Raw genomic sequence first — 16,065 nt, 5'->3', positions numbered from 1 at the left:
TGTAAAAAGACATCCTGAAGCCTGGGCAGTCATTAATTTGATTGTCCAATATTTCCCTTATGAGATAATGCCTCTCATAGCAAATGTGTACAGCGCGAGCTGAAAATGCATTTACAGCACTAAAAAACCAAACTTTTATAACAGCTAAACCAAACGTTTCCAATGTAAATTTCCACCTTTATATAGTGTAGAAAGGCATCCTGAAGCCTGGAAAGTCATTAATTTGATTGTCCAGTATTTCCTTCATGAGATATTGCAACACTTAGAAAAAGTGTACAGCGCCAGCAGACAATGAATTTTCAGCACTAAATAAACGAAACTTCATTAACAGCTAAACCAAACGTTTCCAATGTAAATTTCCACATTTATAGAGTGTAAAAAGGCATCCTGAAGCCTGGGAAGTCATTAATTTGATTGTCCAGTATTTCCCTTATGAGATAATGCCTCACATAGCAAATGTGTACAGTGCGAGCTGAAAATGCATTTTCAGCACTAAAAAACCAAACTTTTATAACAGCTAAACCAAACGTTTCCAATGTAAATTTCCACCTTTATATAGTGTAAAAAGACATCCTGAAGCCTGGGCAGTCATTAATTTGATTGTCCAGTATTTCCCTTATGAGATAATGCCTCACATAGCAAATGTGTACAGCGCGAGCTGAAAATGCATTTACAGCACTAAAAAAACAAACTTTTATAACAGCTAAACCAAACGTTTCCAATGTAAATTTCCACATTTATAGAGTGTAAAAATGCATCCTGAAGCCTGGGAAGTCATTAATTTGATTGTCCAATATTTCCCTTATGAGATAATGCCTCTCATAGCAAATGTGTACAGCGCGAGCTGAAAATGCATTTACAGCACTAAAAAACCAAACTTTTATAACAGCTAAACCAAACGTTTCCAATGTAAATTTCCACCTTTATATAGTGTAGAAAGGCATCCTGAAGCCTGGAAAGTCATTAATTTGATTGTCCAGTATTTCCTTCATGAGATATTGCAACACTTAGAAAAAGTGTACAGCGCCAGTAGACAATGAATTTTCAGCACTAAAAAAACGAAACTTCATTAACAGCTAAACTAAACGTTTCCAATGTAAATTTCCACCTTTATATAGTGTAAAAAGACATCCTGAAGCCTGGGCAGTCATTAATTTGATTGTCCAATATTTCCCTTATGAGATAATGCCTCTCATAGCAAATGTGTACAGCGCGAGCTGAAAATGCATTTACAGCACTAAAAAACCAAACTTTTATAACAGCTAAACCAAACGTTTCCAATGTAAATTTCCACCTTTATATAGTGTAGAAAGGCATCCTGGAGCCTGGAAAGTCATTAATTTGATTGTCCAGTATTTCCTTCATGAGATATTGCAACACTTAGAAAAAGTGTACAGCGCCAGCAGACAATGAATTTTCAGCACTAAAAAAACCAAACTTCATTAACAGCTAAACTAAATGTTTCCAATGTAAATTTCCACCTTTATATAGTGTAAAAAGACATCCTGAAGCCTGGGCAGTCATTAATTTGATTGTCCAATATTTCCCTTATGAGATAATGCCTCTCATAACAAATGTGTACAGCGCGAGCTGAAAATGCATTTACAGCACTAAAAAACCAAACTTTTATAACAGCTAAACCAAACGTTTCCAATGTAAATTTCCACCTTTATATAGTGTAAAAAGGCATCCTGAAGCCTGGAAAGTCTTTAATTTGATTGTCCAGTATTTCCTTCATGAGATATTGCAACACTTAGAAAAAGTGTACAGCGCCAGCAGACAATGAATTTCCAGCACTAAAAAAACGAAACTTCATTAACAGCTAAACTAAACGTTTCCAATGTAAATTTCCACCTTTATATAGTGTAAAAAGACATCCTGAAGCCTGGGCAGTCATTAATTTGATTGTCCAATATTTCCCTTATGAGATAATGCCTCTCATAGCAAATGTGTACAGCGCGAGCTGAAAATGCATTTACAGCACTAAAAAACCAAACTTTTATAACAGCTAAACCAAACGTTTCCAATGTAAATTTCCACCTTTATATAGTGTAGAAAGGCATCCTGAAGCCTGGAAAGTCATTAATTTGATTGTCCAGTATTTCCTTCATGAGATATTGCAACACTTAGAAAAAGTGTACAGCGCCAGCAGACAATGAATTTTCAGCACTAAATAAACGAAACTTCATTAACAGCTAAACCAAACGTTTCCAATGTAAATTTCCACATTTATAGAGTGTAAAAAGGCATCCTGAAGCCTGGGAAGTCATTAATTTGATTGTCCAGTATTTCCCTTATGAGATAATGCCTCACATAGCAAATGTGTACAGTGCGAGCTGAAAATGCATTTTCAGCACTAAAAAACCAAACTTTTATAACAGCTAAACCAAACGTTTCCAATGTAAATTTCCACCTTTATATAGTGTAAAAAGACATCCTGAAGCCTGGGCAGTCATTAATTTGATTGTCCAGTATTTCCCTTATGAGATAATGCCTCACATAGCAAATGTGTACAGCGCGAGCTGAAAATGCATTTACAGCACTAAAAAAACAAACTTTTATAACAGCTAAACCAAACGTTTCCAATGTAAATTTCCACATTTATAGAGTGTAAAAATGCATCCTGAAGCCTGGGAAGTCATTAATTTGATTGTCCAATATTTCCCTTATGAGATAATGCCTCTCATAGCAAATGTGTACAGCGCGAGCTGAAAATGCATTTACAGCACTAAAAAACCAAACTTTTATAACAGCTAAACCAAACGTTTCCAATGTAAATTTCCACCTTTATATAGTGTAGAAAGGCATCCTGAAGCCTGGAAAGTCATTAATTTGATTGTCCAGTATTTCCTTCATGAGATATTGCAACACTTAGAAAAAGTGTACAGCGCCAGTAGACAATGAATTTTCAGCACTAAAAAAACGAAACTTCATTAACAGCTAAACTAAACGTTTCCAATGTAAATTTCCACCTTTATATAGTGTAAAAAGACATCCTGAAGCCTGGGCAGTCATTAATTTGATTGTCCAATATTTCCCTTATGAGATAATGCCTCTCATAGCAAATGTGTACAGCGCGAGCTGAAAATGCATTTACAGCACTAAAAAACCAAACTTTTATAACAGCTAAACCAAACGTTTCCAATGTAAATTTCCACCTTTATATAGTGTAGAAAGGCATCCTGGAGCCTGGAAAGTCATTAATTTGATTGTCCAGTATTTCCTTCATGAGATATTGCAACACTTAGAAAAAGTGTACAGCGCCAGCAGACAATGAATTTTCAGCACTAAAAAAACCAAACTTTTATAACAGCTAAACCAAACGTTTCCAGTGTAAATTTCCACCTTTATATAGTGTAAAAAGACATCCTGAAGCCTGGGCAGTCATTAATTTGATTGTCCAGTATTTCCCTTATGAGATAATGCCTCACATAGCAAATGTGTACAGCGCGAGCTGAAAATGCATTTACAGCACTAAAAAAACAAACTTTTATAACAGCTAAACCAAACGTTTCCAATGTAAATTTCCACCTTTATATAGTGTAGAAAGGCATCCTGAAGCCTGGAAAGTCATTAATTTGATTGTCCAGTATTTCCTACATGAGATATTGCAAAACTTAGAAAAAGTGTACAGCGCCAGCAGACAATGAATTTTCAGCACTAAAAAAACGAAACTTCATTAACAGCTAAACCAAACGTTTCCAATGTAAATTTCCACATTTATAGAGTGTAAAAAGGCATCCTGAAGCCTGGGAAGTCATTAATTTGATTGTCCAGTATTTCCCTTATGAGATAATGCCTCACATAGCAAATGTGTACAGTGCGAGCTGAAAATGCATTTTCAGCACTAAAAAACCAAACTTATATAACACCTAAACCAAACGTTTCCAATGTAAATTTCCACCTTTATATAGTGTAAAAAGACATCCTGAAACCTGGGCAGTCATTAATTTGATTGTCCAATATTTCCCTTATGAGATAATGCCTCTCATAGCAAATGTGTACAGCGCGAGCTGAAAATGCATTTACAGCACTAAAAAACCAAACTTTTATAACAGCTAAACCAAACGTTTCCAATGTAAATTTCCACCTTTATATAGTGTAAAAAGACATCCTGAAGCCTGGGCAGTCATTAATTTGATTGTCCAATATTTCCCTTATGAGATAATGCCTCTCATAGCAAATGTGTACAGCGCGAGCTGAAAATGCATTTTCAGCACTAAAAAAACAAACTTTTATAACAGCTAAACCAAACGTTTCAAATGTAAATTTCCACCTTTATATAGTGTAAAAAGACATCCTGAAGCCTGGGCAGTCATTAATTTGATTGTCCAATATTTCCCTTATGAGATAATGCCTCTCATAGCAAATGTGTACAGCGCGAGCTGAAAATGCATTTACAGCACTAAAAAACCAAACTTTTATAACAGCTAAACCAAACGTTTCCAATGTAAATTTCCACCTTTATATAGTGTAGAAAGGCATCCTGAAGCCTGGAAAGTCATTAATTTGATTGTCCAGTATTTCCTTCATGAGATATTGCAACACTTAGAAAAAGTGTACAGCGCCAGTAGACAATGAATTTTCAGCACTAAAAAAACGAAACTTCATTAACAGCTAAACTAAACGTTTCCAATGTAAATTTCCACCTTTATATAGTGTAAAAAGACATCCTGAAGCCTGGGCAGTCATTAATTTGATTGTCCAATATTTCCCTTATGAGATAATGCCTCTCATAGCAAATGTGTACAGCGCGAGCTGAAAATGCATTTACAGCACTAAAAAACCAAACTTTTATAACAGCTAAACCAAACGTTTCCAATGTAAATTTCCACCTTTATATAGTGTAGAAAGGCATCCTGGAGCCTGGAAAGTCATTAATTTGATTGTCCAGTATTTCCTTCATGAGATATTGCAACACTTAGAAAAAGTGTACAGCGCCAGCAGACAATGAATTTTCAGCACTAAAAAAACCAAACTTTTATAACAGCTAAACCAAACGTTTCCAGTGTAAATTTCCACCTTTATATAGTGTAAAAAGACATCCTGAAGCCTGGGCAGTCATTAATTTGATTGTCCAGTATTTCCCTTATGAGATAATGCCTCACATAGCAAATGTGTACAGCGCGAGCTGAAAATGCATTTACAGCACTAAAAAAACAAACTTTTATAACAGCTAAACCAAACGTTTCCAATGTAAATTTCCACCTTTATATAGTGTAGAAAGGCATCCTGAAGCCTGGAAAGTCATTAATTTGATTGTCCAGTATTTCCTACATGAGATATTGCAAAACTTAGAAAAAGTGTACAGCGCCAGCAGACAATGAATTTTCAGCACTAAAAAAACGAAACTTCATTAACAGCTAAACCAAACGTTTCCAATGTAAATTTCCACATTTATAGAGTGTAAAAAGGCATCCTGAAGCCTGGGAAGTCATTAATTTGATTGTCCAGTATTTCCCTTATGAGATAATGCCTCACATAGCAAATGTGTACAGTGCGAGCTGAAAATGCATTTTCAGCACTAAAAAACCAAACTTATATAACACCTAAACCAAACGTTTCCAATGTAAATTTCCACCTTTATATAGTGTAAAAAGACATCCTGAAACCTGGGCAGTCATTAATTTGATTGTCCAATATTTCCCTTATGAGATAATGCCTCTCATAGCAAATGTGTACAGCGCGAGCTGAAAATGCATTTACAGCACTAAAAAACCAAACTTTTATAACAGCTAAACCAAACGTTTCCAATGTAAATTTCCACCTTTATATAGTGTAAAAAGACATCCTGAAGCCTGGGCAGTCATTAATTTGATTGTCCAATATTTCCCTTATGAGATAATGCCTCTCATAGCAAATGTGTACAGCGCGAGCTGAAAATGCATTTTCAGCACTAAAAAAACAAACTTTTATAACAGCTAAACCAAACGTTTCAAATGTAAATTTCCACCTTTATATAGTGTAAAAAGACATCCTGAAGCCTGGGCAGTCATTAATTTGATTGTCCAATATTTCCCTTATGAGATAATGCCTCTCATAGCAAATGTGTACAGCGCGAGCTGAAAATGCATTTACAGCACTAAAAAACCAAACTTTTATAACAGCTAAACCAAACGTTTCCAATGTAAATTTCCACCTTTATATAGTGTAGAAAGGCATCCTGAAGCCTGGAAAGTCATTAATTTGATTGTCCAGTATTTCCTTCATGAGATATTGCAACACTTAGAAAAAGTGTACAGCGCCAGCAGACAATGAATTTTCAGCACTAAATAAACGAAACTTCATTAACAGCTAAACCAAACGTTTCCAATGTAAATTTCCACATTTATAGAGTGTAAAAAGGCATCCTGAAGCCTGGGAAGTCATTAATTTGATTGTCCAGTATTTCCCTTATGAGATAATGCCTCACATAGCAAATGTGTACAGTGCGAGCTGAAAATGCATTTTCAGCACTAAAAAACCAAACTTTTATAACAGCTAAACCAAACGTTTCCAATGTAAATTTCCACCTTTATATAGTGTAAAAAGACATCCTGAAGCCTGGGCAGTCATTAATTTGATTGTCCAGTATTTCCCTTATGAGATAATGCCTCACATAGCAAATGTGTACAGCGCGAGCTGAAAATGCATTTACAGCACTAAAAAAACAAACTTTTATAACAGCTAAACCAAACGTTTCCAATGTAAATTTCCACATTTATAGAGTGTAAAAATGCATCCTGAAGCCTGGGAAGTCATTAATTTGATTGTCCAGTATTTCCCTTATGAGATAATGCCTCACATAGCAAATGTGTACAGTGCGAGCTGAAAATGCATTTTCAGCACTAAAAAACCAAACTTTTATAACAGCTAAACCAAACGTTTCCAATGTAAATTTCCACCTTTATATAGTGTAAAAAGACATCCTGAAGCCTGGGCAGTCATTAATTTGATTGTCCAATATTTCCCTTATGAGATAATGCCTCTCATAGCAAATGTGTACAGCGCGAGCTGAAAATGCATTTACAGCACTAAAAAACCAAACTTTTATAACAGCTAAACCAAACGTTTCCAATGTAAATTTCCACCTTTATATAGTGTAGAAAGGCATCCTGAAGCCTGGAAAGTCATTAATTTGATTGTCCAGTATTTCCTTCATGAGATATTGCAACACTTAGAAAAAGTGTACAGCGCCAGTAGACAATGAATTTTCAGCACTAAAAAAACGAAACTTCATTAACAGCTAAACTAAACGTTTCCAATGTAAATTTCCACCTTTATATAGTGTAAAAAGACATCCTGAAGCCTGGGCAGTCATTAATTTGATTGTCCAATATTTCCTTTATGAGATAATGCCTCTCATAGCAAATGTGTACAGCGCGAGCTGAAAATGCATTTACAGCACTCAAAAACCAAACTTTTATAACAGCTAAACCAAACGTTTCCAATGTAAATTTCCACCTTTATATAGTGTAGAAAGGCATCCTGGAGCCTGGAAAGTCATTAATTTGATTGTCCAGTATTTCCTTCATGAGATATTGCAACACTTAGAAAAAGTGTACAGCGCCAGCAGACAATGAATTTTCAGCACTAAAAAAACCAAACTTTTATAACAGCTAAACCAAACGTTTCCAGTGTAAATTTCCACCTTTATATAGTGTAAAAAGACATCCTGAAGCCTGGGCAGTCATTAATTTGATTGTCCAGTATTTCCCTTATGAGATAATGCCTCACATAGCAAATGTGTACAGCGCGAGCTGAAAATGCATTTACAGCACTAAAAAAACAAACTTTTATAACAGCTAAACCAAACGTTTCCAATGTAAATTTCCACCTTTATATAGTGTAGAAAGGCATCCTGAAGCCTGGAAAGTCATTAATTTGATTGTCCAGTATTTCCTACATGAGATATTGCAAAACTTAGAAAAAGTGTACAGCGCCAGCAGACAATGAATTTTCAGCACTAAAAAAACGAAACTTCATTAACAGCTAAACCAAACGTTTCCAATGTAAATTTCCACATTTATAGAGTGTAAAAAGGCATCCTGAAGCCTGGGAAGTCATTAATTTGATTGTCCAGTATTTCCCTTATGAGATAATGCCTCACATAGCAAATGTGTACAGTGCGAGCTGAAAATGCATTTTCAGCACTAAAAAACCAAACTTATATAACACCTAAACCAAACGTTTCCAATGTAAATTTCCACCTTTATATAGTGTAAAAAGACATCCTGAAACCTGGGCAGTCATTAATTTGATTGTCCAATATTTCCCTTATGAGATAATGCCTCTCATAGAAAATGTGTACAGCGCGAGCTGAAAATGCATTTACAGCACTAAAAAACCAAACTTTTATAACAGCTAAACCAAACGTTTCCAATGTAAATTTCCACCTTTATATAGTGTAAAAAGACATCCTGAAGCCTGGGCAGTCATTAATTTGATTGTCCAATATTTCCCTTATGAGATAATGCCTCTCATAGCAAATGTGTACAGCGCGAGCTGAAAATGCATTTTCAGCACTAAAAAAACAAACTTTTATAACAGCTAAACCAAACGTTTCAAATGTAAATTTCCACCTTTATATAGTGTAAAAAGACATCCTGAAGCCTGGGCAGTCATTAATTTGATTGTCCAATATTTCCCTTATGAGATAATGCCTCTCATAGCAAATGTGTACAGTGCGAGCTGAAAATGCATTTACAGCACTAAAAAAACAAACTTTTATAACAGCTAAACCAAACGTTTCCAATGTAAATTTCCACCTTTATATAGTGTAAAAAGACATCCTGAAGCCTGGGCAGTCATTAATTTGATTGTCCAATATTTCCCTTATGAGATAATGCCTCTCATAGCAAATGTGTACAGTGCGAGCTGAAAATGCATTTACAGCACTAAAAAAACAAACTTTTATAACAGCTAAACCAAACGTTTCCAATGTAAATTTCCACCTTTATATAGTGTAAAAAGACATCCTGAAGCCTGGGCAGTCATTAATTTGATTGTCCAATATTTCCCTTATGAGATAATGCCTCTCATAGCAAATGTGTACAGCGCGAGCTGAAAATGCATTTACAGCACTAAAAAACCAAACTTTTATAACAGCTAAACCAAACGTTTCCAATGTAAATTTCCACCTTTATATAGTGTAGAAAGGCATACTGAAGCCTGGAAAGTCATTAATTTGATTGTCCAGTATTTCCTTCATGAGATATTGCAACACTTAGAAAAAGTGTTCAGCGCCAGCAGACAATGAATTTTCAGCACTAAAAAAACGAAACTTCATTAACAGCTAAACCAAACGTTTCCAATGTAAATTTCCACATTTATAGAGTGTAAAAAGGCATCCTGAAGCCTGGGAAGTCATTAATTTGATTGTCCAGTATTTCCCTTATGAGATAATGCCTCACAGCAAATGTGTACAGTGCGAGCTGAAAATGCATTTACAGCACTAAAAAAACAAACTTTTATAACAGCTAAACCAAACGTTTCCAATGTAAATTTCCACCTTTATATAGTGTAGAAAGGCATCCTGAAGCCTGGAAAGTCATTAATTTGATTGTCCAGTATTTCCTTCATGAGATATTGCAACACTTAGAAAAAGTGTACAGCGCCAGCAGACAATGAATTTTCAGCACTAAATAAACGAAACTTCATTAACAGCTAAAGTAAACGTTTCCAATGTAAATTTCCACCTTTATATAGTGTAAAAAGACATCCTGAAGCCTGGGCAGTCATTAATTTGATTGTCCAATATTTCCCTTATGAGATAATGCCTCTCATAGCAAATGTGTACAGTGCGAGCTGAAAATGCATTTACAGCACTAAAAAAACAAACTTTTATAACAGCTAAACCAAACGTTTCCAATGTAAATTTCCACCTTTATATAGTGTAAAAAGACATCCTGAAGCCTGGGCAGTCATTAATTTGATTGTCCAATATTTCCCTTATGAGATAATGCCTCTCATAGCAAATGTGTACAGCGCGAGCTGAAAATGCATTTACAGCACTAAAAAACCAAACTTTTATAACAGCTAAACCAAACGTTTCCAATGTAAATTTCCACCTTTATATAGTGTAGAAAGGCATCCTGAAGCCTGGAAAGTCATTAATTTGATTGTCCAGTATTTCCTTCATGAGATATTGCAACACTTAGAAAAAGTGTACAGCGCCAGCAGACAATGAATTTTCAGCACTAAAAAAACGAAACTTCATTAACAGCTAAACCAAACGTTTCCAATGTAAATTTCCACATTTATAGAGTGTAAAAAGGCATCCTGAAGCCTGGGAAGTCATTAATTTGATTGTCCAGTATTTCCCTTATGAGATAATGCCTCACATAGCAAATGTGTACAGTGCGAGCTGAAAATGCATTTTCAGCACTAAAAAACCAAACTTATATAACACCTAAACCAAACGTTTCCAATGTAAATTTCCACCTTTATATAGTGTAAAAAGACATCCTGAAACCTGGGCAGTCATTAATTTGATTGTCCAATATTTCCCTTATGAGATAATGCCTCTCATAGCAAATGTGTACAGCGCGAGCTGAAAATGCATTTACAGCACTAAAAAACCAAACTTTTATAACAGCTAAACCAAACGTTTCCAATGTAAATTTCCACCTTTATATAGTGTAAAAAGACATCCTGAAGCCTGGGCAGTCATTAATTTGATTGTCCAATATTTCCCTTATGAGATAATGCCTCTCATAGCAAATGTGTACAGCGCGAGCTGAAAATGCATTTTCAGCACTAAAAAAACAAACTTTTATAACAGCTAAACCAAACGTTTCAAATGTAAATTTCCACCTTTATATAGTGTAAAAAGACATCCTGAAGCCTGGGCAGTCATTAATTTGATTGTCCAATATTTCCCTTATGAGATAATGCCTCTCATAGCAAATGTGTACAGCGCGAGCTGAAAATGCATTTACAGCACTAAAAAACCAAACTTTTATAACAGCTAAACCAAACGTTTCCAATGTAAATTTCCACCTTTATATAGTGTAGAAAGGCATCCTGAAGCCTGGAAAGTCATTAATTTGATTGTCCAGTATTTCCTTCATGAGATATTGCAACACTTAGAAAAAGTGTACAGCGCCAGCAGACAATGAATTTTCAGCACTAAATAAACGAAACTTCATTAACAGCTAAACCAAACGTTTCCAATGTAAATTTCCACATTTATAGAGTGTAAAAAGGCATCCTGAAGCCTGGGAAGTCATTAATTTGATTGTCCAGTATTTCCCTTATGAGATAATGCCTCACATAGCAAATGTGTACAGTGCGAGCTGAAAATGCATTTTCAGCACTAAAAAACCAAACTTTTATAACAGCTAAACCAAACGTTTCCAATGTAAATTTCCACCTTTATATAGTGTAAAAAGACATCCTGAAGCCTGGGCAGTCATTAATTTGATTGTCCAGTATTTCCCTTATGAGATAATGCCTCACATAGCAAATGTGTACAGCGCGAGCTGAAAATGCATTTACAGCACTAAAAAAACAAACTTTTATAACAGCTAAACCAAACGTTTCCAATGTAAATTTCCACATTTATAGAGTGTAAAAATGCATCCTGAAGCCTGGGAAGTCATTAATTTGATTGTCCAGTATTTCCCTTATGAGATAATGCCTCACATAGCAAATGTGTACAGTGCGAGCTGAAAATGCATTTTCAGCACTAAAAAACCAAACTTTTATAACAGCTAAACCAAACGTTTCCAATGTAAATTTCCACCTTTATATAGTGTAAAAAGACATCCTGAAGCCTGGGCAGTCATTAATTTGATTGTCCAATATTTCCCTTATGAGATAATGCCTCTCATAGCAAATGTGTACAGCGCGAGCTGAAAATGCATTTACAGCACTAAAAAACCAAACTTTTATAACAGCTAAACCAAACGTTTCCAATGTAAATTTCCACCTTTATATAGTGTAGAAAGGCATCCTGAAGCCTGGAAAGTCATTAATTTGATTGTCCAGTATTTCCTTCATGAGATATTGCAACACTTAGAAAAAGTGTACAGCGCCAGTAGACAATGAATTTTCAGCACTAAAAAAACGAAACTTCATTAACAGCTAAACTAAACGTTTCCAATGTAAATTTCCACCTTTATATAGTGTAAAAAGACATCCTGAAGCCTGGGCAGTCATTAATTTGATTGTCCAATATTTCCCTTATGAGATAATGCCTCTCATAGCAAATGTGTACAGCGCGAGCTGAAAATGCATTTACAGCACTAAAAAACCAAACTTTTATAACAGCTAAACCAAACGTTTCCAATGTAAATTTCCACCTTTATATAGTGTAGAAAGGCATCCTGGAGCCTGGAAAGTCATTAATTTGATTGTCCAGTATTTCCTTCATGAGATATTGCAACACTTAGAAAAAGTGTACAGCGCCAGCAGACAATGAATTTTCAGCACTAAAAAAACCAAACTTTTATAACAGCTAAACCAAACGTTTCCAGTGTAAATTTCCACCTTTATATAGTGTAAAAAGACATCCTGAAGCCTGGGCAGTCATTAATTTGATTGTCCAGTATTTCCCTTATGAGATAATGCCTCACATAGCAAATGTGTACAGCGCGAGCTGAAAATGCATTTACAGCACTAAAAAAACAAACTTTTATAACAGCTAAACCAAACGTTTCCAATGTAAATTTCCACCTTTATATAGTGTAGAAAGGCATCCTGAAGCCTGGAAAGTCATTAATTTGATTGTCCAGTATTTCCCACATGAGATATTGCAAAACTTAGAAAAAGTGTACAGCGCCAGCAGACAATGAATTTTCAGCACTAAAAAAACGAAACTTCATTAACAGCTAAACCAAACGTTTCCAATGTAAATTTCCACATTTATAGAGTGTAAAAAGGCATCCTGAAGCCTGGGAAGTCATTAATTTGATTGTCCAGTATTTCCCTTATGAGATAATGCCTCACATAGCAAATGTGTACAGTGCGAGCTGAAAATGCATTTTCAGCACTAAAAAACCAAACTTATATAACACCTAAACCAAACGTTTCCAATGTAAATTTCCACCTTTATATAGTGTAAAAAGACATCCTGAAACCTGGGCAGTCATTAATTTGATTGTCCAATATTTCCCTTATGAGATAATGCCTCTCATAGCAAATGTGTACAGCGCGAGCTGAAAATGCATTTACAGCACTAAAAAACCAAACTTTTATAACAGCTAAACCAAACGTTTCCAATGTAAATTTCCACCTTTATATAGTGTAAAAAGACATCCTGAAGCCTGGGCAGTCATTAATTTGATTGTCCAATATTTCCCTTATGAGATAATGCCTCTCATAGCAAATGTGTACAGCGCGAGCTGAAAATGCATTTTCAGCACTAAAAAAACAAACTTTTATAACAGCTAAACCAAACGTTTCAAATGTAAATTTCCACCTTTATATAGTGTAAAAAGACATCCTGAAGCCTGGGCAGTCATTAATTTGATTGTCCAATATTTCCCTTATGAGATAATGCCTCTCATAGCAAATGTGTACAGTGCGAGCTGAAAATGCATTTACAGCACTAAAAAAACAAACTTTTATAACAGCTAAACCAAACGTTTCCAATGTAAATTTCCACCTTTATATAGTGTAAAAAGACATCCTGAAGCCTGGGCAGTCATTAATTTGATTGTCCAATATTTCCCTTATGAGATAATGCCTCTCATAGCAAATGTGTACAGTGCGAGCTGAAAATGCATTTACAGCACTAAAAAAACAAACTTTTATAACAGCTAAACCAAACGTTTCCAATGTAAATTTCCACCTTTATATAGTGTAAAAAGACATCCTGAAGCCTGGGCAGTCATTAATTTGATTGTCCAATATTTCCCTTATGAGATAATGCCTCTCATAGCAAATGTGTACAGCGCGAGCTGAAAATGCATTTACAGCACTAAAAAACCAAACTTTTATAACAGCTAAACCAAACGTTTCCAATGTAAATTTCCACCTTTATATAGTGTAGAAAGGCATCCTGAAGCCTGGAAAGTCATTAATTTGATTGTCCAGTATTTCCTTCATGAGATATTGCAACACTTAGAAAAAGTGTACAGCGCCAGCAGACAATGAATTTTCAGCACTAAAAAAACGAAACTTCATTAACAGCTAAACCAAACGTTTCCAATGTAAATTTCCACATTTATAGAGTGTAAAAAGGCATCCTGAAGCCTGGGAAGTCATTAATTTGATTGTCCAGTATTTCCCTTATGAGATAATGCCTCACAGCAAATGTGTACAGTGCGAGCTGAAAATGCATTTACAGCACTAAAAAAACAAACTTTTATAACAGCTAAACCAAACGTTTCCAATGTAAATTTCCACCTTTATATAGTGTAGAAAGGCATCCTGAAGCCTGGAAAGTCATTAATTTGATTGTCCAGTATTTCCTTCATGAGATATTGCAACACTTAGAAAAAGTGTACAGCGCCAGCAGACAATGAATTTTCAGCACTAAATAAACGAAACTTCATTAACAGCTAAAGTAAACGTTTCCAATGTAAATTTCCACCTTTATATAGTGTAAAAAGACATCCTGAAGCCTGGGCAGTCATTAATTTGATTGTCCAATATTTCCCTTATGAGATAATGCCTCTCATAGCAAATGTGTACAGTGCGAGCTGAAAATGCATTTACAGCACTAAAAAAACAAACTTTTATAACAGCTAAACCAAACGTTTCCAATGTAAATTTCCACCTTTATATAGTGTAAAAAGACATCCTGAAGCCTGGGCAGTCATTAATTTGATTGTCCAATATTTCCCTTATGAGATAATGCCTCTCATAGCAAATGTGTACAGCGCGAGCTGAAAATGCATTTACAGCACTAAAAAACCAAACTTTTATAACAGCTAAACCAAACGTTTCCAATGTAAATTTCCACCTTTATATAGTGTAGAAAGGCATCCTGAAGCCTGGAAAGTCATTAATTTGATTGTCCAGTATTTCCTTCATGAGATATTGCAACACTTAGAAAAAGTGTACAGCGCCAGCAGACAATGAATTTTCAGCACTAAAAAAACGAAACTTCATTAACAGCTAAACCAAACGTTTCCAATGTAAATTTCCACATTTATAGAGTGTAAAAAGGCATCCTGAAGCCTGGGAAGTCATTAATTTGATTGTCCAGTATTTCCCTTATGAGATAATGCCTCACATAGCAAATGTGTACAGTGCGAGCTGAAAATGCATTTTCAGCACTAAAAAACCAAACTTATATAACACCTAAACCAAACGTTTCCAATGTAAATTTCCACCTTTATATAGTGTAAAAAGACATCCTGAAGCCTGGGCAGTCATTAATTTGATTGTCCAATATTTCCCTTATGAGATAATGCCTCTCATAGCAAATGTGTACAGCGCGAGCTGAAAATGCATTTACAGCACTAAAAAAACCAAACTTTTATAACAGCTAAACCAAACGTTTCCAATGTAAATTTCCACCTTTATATAGTGTAGAAAGGCATCCTGAAGCCTGGAAAGTCATTAATTTGATTGTCCAGTATTTCCTTCATGAGATATTGCAACATTTAGAAAAAGTGTACAGCGCCAGCAGACAATGAATTTTCAGCACTAAAAAAACGAAACTTCATTAACAGCTAAACTAAACGTTTCCAATGTAAATTTCCACCTTTATATAGTGTAAAAAGGCATCCTGAAGCCTGGGAAGTCATTAATTTGATTGTCCAGTATTTCCCTTCTGAGATAATGCCTCACATAGCAAATGTGTACAGTGCGAGCTGAAAATGCATTTTCAGCACTAAAAAAACAAACTTTTATAACAGCTAAACTAAACGTTTCCAATGTAAATTTCCACCTTTATATAGTGTAAAAAGACATCCTGAAGCCTGGGCAGTCATTAATTTGATTGTCCAATATTTCCCTTATGAGATAATGCCTCTCATAGCAAATGTGTACAGCGCGAGCTGAAAATGCATTTACAGCACTAAAAAAACAAACTTTTATAACAGCTAAACTAAACGTTTCCAATGTAAATTTCCACCTTTATATAGTGTAAAAAGACATCCTGAAGCCTGGGCAGTCATTAATTTGATTGTC

This window comes from Idiotropiscis lumnitzeri, unplaced genomic scaffold, assembly GCF_059441095.1.
Source record: "Idiotropiscis lumnitzeri isolate Australia: NSW breed Sydney's pygmy pipehorse unplaced genomic scaffold, RoL_Ilum_1.0 HiC_scaffold_36, whole genome shotgun sequence".
In the NCBI taxonomy this organism is placed as follows: Eukaryota; Metazoa; Chordata; class Actinopteri; order Syngnathiformes; family Syngnathidae; genus Idiotropiscis; species Idiotropiscis lumnitzeri.
This window is presented reverse-complemented; position numbering follows the sequence as displayed.